Source organism: Odocoileus virginianus, chromosome 3, assembly GCF_023699985.2.
Source record: "Odocoileus virginianus isolate 20LAN1187 ecotype Illinois chromosome 3, Ovbor_1.2, whole genome shotgun sequence".
NCBI lineage: Eukaryota > Metazoa > Chordata > Mammalia > Artiodactyla > Cervidae > Odocoileus > Odocoileus virginianus.
In genome coordinates this window covers 28,340,189-28,344,824 of record NC_069676.1, presented here as the reverse complement: position 1 = coordinate 28,344,824, position 4,636 = coordinate 28,340,189, and the positions used below count along the sequence as shown (strand labels likewise).

General features: G+C 37.8%; 1 pseudogene; it reads right to left on the bottom strand.

Annotated features, from left to right (window-relative positions):
• Positions 1-2,368: 2,368 nt before the first annotated feature.
• On the bottom strand, positions 2,369-2,954 carry LOC110135765 (PRELI domain containing protein 3B-like; annotated as a pseudogene).
• Positions 2,955-4,636: the final 1,682 nt, after the last annotated feature.

Sequence of the window (4,636 nt, the reverse complement as noted above, 5' to 3'; positions counted from 1 at the left end):
CTCGCCAGTGTATATCTCTCAATTATAAGTTTCAGGGTCCTTTTGTTTGTTTGTCTAGAAATCTTTTTATCATTAGGGTATTGACACTTTTCAGAACAAGTATAATTTTCAGACATTATACAAGGCAACTTATCATTAAATATCACTATTTATCAATGTTCTGTTTAGTTGAAATGTTATTTTAATTGTAAAAACCATTTTTGTTTATAAAAAATAATAAAAAACCTTATTGATTTTAACTTGCCTTTACAAATATCCTAAGTCTCAAGCTAAATGATATTTTAAGTAGAAAAACACTATTTTTTAAATAATTTGGTATATTATTTTTGTGGTTTATGTACACACATTAACTGGTTTCTTTTATAAGAAACCTGACAAAGTTTATCACACTAGGTACTATGAAATAAAGGCAAGAGCTCATCACCTTTTAACAAAAATACTCAATGCAACAATTCCAAGAACCATAGATATTCTTGTTTAGTGGTTGATAATGAATTGCCTGCTGTGCTGTGCTTTGCTTTGTCTCTCAGTTATGTATGACTCTTTATAACCCCATGCACTGTAGTCAGGCCCCGGTCAGGCTCTCTGTCCACAGGATTCTCCAGGCAAGAATACTGGAGTGGGTTGCCGTGCCCTCCTCCAGAGGATCTTCCCAACCCAGGGATCAAACTCAGGTCTCCCGAAGTGCAAATGGATTCTTTACCATCAGAGCCACCAGGGAATTGCCAGATACAAAATACAAAAAAAAAAAACAACAACAACCATATACTGGATTGTTTTTCAGCAGCTGCCCTCTGGCATCCAAAGCAAGGATTTCCATAAATAAAAGCTGCAAAGCAATTCACATAGTGGTTAGTTTAGGCCAATGCTCTTTTTCACCTTATTATTCGTTTTGTTTTCTCCACTACCCCCATCCCCTGCAGTGACACAGTATTATTAAAAACATTAAGTCCTTGGGACTTATGCCTCAGATCAAGACACCATTTGAGTAATTTCAAATGATGTATAGCTTTTCACATAACAAAGATGTGGTGTGGTCGTAATTACTTAAAAAATAATTATATGAAAATAACCTGACATATCATGCTTTACCAATTACAGAACCATGATTCTGACACATGGAAATGCTAAAAGATGTGAATAGCTGTTCTTCTGTTTAAGTTAGAGTGCTGCAAAATTCCGATAATGACTTCATCTTTTCAGTTAACATAATCAGTCCACAATACAGCATACTAAATCATAAAGTGCAAATCCAAGGAAGATCATACTTTCACTAAGTTACAGAACTTTGGCAAATCAATACAGTACTCTTTAACACAATAAAACGTACTTTTGTTGGAGCTGTTTATTTTATACAGTTAATGTCTTTTTAAAATACAATTTCTCCTTTAAAAGTGAGTTCCCGCATGTAAGATCTCTAAGTTTACTGCAGCAGGGCAGTGGTGCATATGTAGAGATGGATCTGCTTGGTTCTGGCATTGGTATAAAGCCTAATAGAGTTCCAATGCAAGAAAAGCTTTAAGATTCTACATTAAGGAGGTTTAATCAGCCAATATCAATTTCCAAGTATACTTTTCAAAAATTGATGAATTTTCGCATTAATACTGAAATCCTCAAAACCAGCCATTTCAGTTCAGTTCAGTTCAGTTCAGTTGCTCAGTCATGTCTTTGCAACCCTATGGACTGCAGCACGCCAGTCTCCTCTGTCCTTCACCAACTCCCAGAGCCTACTCAAAGTCATGTCCATCGAGTTGGTGATGCCATCCAACTATCTCATCCTCTGTCATCCCCTTCTCCAGCCTTCAATCTTCCCCAGCATCAGGGTCTTTTCCAATGAGTCCTTCGCATCAGGTGGCCAAAGTATTGGAGCTTCAGCATCAGTCCTTCCAATGAATATTCAGGACTGATTTCTTTTAGGATTGACTAATTTGATCTTGCAGTCCAAGGGATTCTAAAGAGCCTTCTCCAACACCACAGTTCAAAAGCATCACATCTTCAGTGCTCAGCTTTCTTTGTAGTCTAACTCTCACATCTGTACGTGACTACTGGAAAAACCATAGCTTTAACTATATGGACTTTTGTGGCAAAATAATGTCTCTGCTTTTTAACATGCTGTCTAGGTTTGTCATAGCTTTTCTTCAGAGGAGCAAGCGTCTTAATTTCATACAGCACTAATTTCAGCTGGTCCCTTTTATTTAGAAACTCTGAACCTCTTTGTTTTGATCAAGTCACAGATGTTTTCTTCAGCTTATTAAAAAAAGAATCCTACAAATAAAAATAAATAATAACAAAAATAAAAAAAAATAACAAATAAATATAATGCTAATTGTAGAGACCTGGGGAACTGAGTGTTGTATATCAACTTTCATTACCACTTCTTCACAAATACTGCTGTTCCCATTGGTGTCCATTTGCTCCTTCTTGCCAAAGCCATCAACTCCTCCATTTCAGCATTTAATTTATGTATTACCTACTCCATGGCTTCTCAGCCTTTATTAGCATTTTACAATATGGTACTTGCCATCAGACTTTCGAGGCAACTGCCGAGACTGACTCCTTTCACCGTAATTATGGCTTCTTGAGTCAAAATAGTGCTCTCTGGGTCTTGAGGATGTGGTTTATATATAAATGTCTCATCTACTGAAACCAAATTTGTAAATGAAACATTCATACTTAAATTCCATGATTTTCTCTACGAGATCCACTACAGAATATTCTTACACATGTGTTTTGGTTCTTGCTCTACCAATAATTGATTTCACAGTGGAAGACAGTCCCCACTCTGTGCTGAGAAGTCTGTTTTATGCAGCTTTCTAGGGGGATCTGTGTGTCTGCCCAATGTATCAACTCCAACCACACTTGGGTTCATAGCGTGTGGATATTTCTGCATTGCACCTGTTATAACAGTTTTCCCACAAGTAGTCAATAACGTGCTCTGAAGTCCAGATCTTCATGTGTCGGTGGCCCTCACAGTGTTGGGGTGGGGCTAGGGCATAACGAGGCGAAGATGTCAATCTTGCCCTTGCCCCACCCCTCAGCCACTCATGGTCCTTTTTTCTATAGTAACTGGGGAATTAGCGTAGTCAGTGTAAGTAATGCAGTGTGCTTCCCTGCTGGCTCAGACAGGAAGAATCATTCTGCAGAGCAGGAGACTTCAGTTCAGTCCCAGGGTCAGGAAGTAATGAAATATGAATTATGCAAATGATCATCATAATTAGATCTGAAAGCCTGGCTTTGTGATTTTCTCACCAGCAATTAATTCTAAGACCACTTCCCCTCTCTATAATCTTGCACAAGTCACGTCTCTGTTTATCACTTTTGAAAGTGAGAATAAAAAATACCATTTTTTACCTACCCACATAGTTTGGGTAAGCAGAACTGACAGAATATTTGTGAAACTGGACTATAAATTGGTAAGTACTCACGAACTCCAGGGTTTCAATTTAGGTAAAGCTGCTTCTAAGAGCTCAGGTTCTCCAACTCTTTTGCTTTCTCAGATAATAATACCAGACTCTCTTCTTACCTTCAGGTTCTCACATTCTATCTCCCTCAACTCTGTGTGATAAACAGGGATTCCATTATCTACCTTTTGGAATTAGTATGAAGATAATCTGGACAGTCTGTGCAGTGCTTAGCACGTGGTAGTCTCAAGAAACTCAAGTAGAGATGACTTAGAGCCTCAGAGACCATCTAATGCACTTACCCCCTTTGCATATAAAGGAGTCCAGAAAATTATAGAAATTGCCCAGAATTATACATTGAGTATTGGATCTATAGTCGATCCCAGGTCTCTGAAGTCTGATAGCTGTTTCAGCAGAAAACCCCTGCACTGTGGCAGCATAAAAACAAATGACAAGGGGCAATCATGAAGGCACAGTTCCTAGTGAAGTCTTCCAGTGAAACTAGTATGAGGATAAACTGGAGAGGAAGAGAGGGAAGAAGAGACATACAATAATCTCTTTTATAAATGTGGTCAGTAATATATCACAGCCCCCTCCTGCCCAAATCTTCTAATTAAGGGTTTTATTTTTTGGCAAAACAGATTCTGATACATTCACATAACAGAATATTATCCAACCACTTAAATATGTGAGGTAGAACTGAATGGGTAAAACATTTGCAAATGATAAGACTGACAAGGGGTTAATTTCCAAAATACATAAACAGCTCATACAGCCCTACATCAAAGAAAAAACAACCTAGTTAAAAAATGAGCAGACGACCTGCATTGACATTTTGCCAAAGAAGACTTACAGATGACCAACAGGCACAAGAAATGGGGCTCAGAATCTTTAATCATAAAAGAAATGCAAATCAAAACCACAGTGAGGTATTGCCTCACACCTGCCAGAATGGCTATCTTGAAAAAGACAACAAATTGAAATGTTGGTGAGAATGTGGACAAAAGGGAACCCTTGTACATTGTTTGTGGGAATATAAATTGATGCAACCACTGTGGAAGCGGGATTCCTCCATAAACTAAAAATTGAACTACTGTATGATTCAAAAATTCCACTCCTGTGTATACATCCAAAGAAAATGAAGACATTAATTCGAAAAGATACATGCACACCAATGTTCATGGCAGCATTGTTTACAGTAGCCAAGATACAGAAGTAACCTCAAGATACAGAAG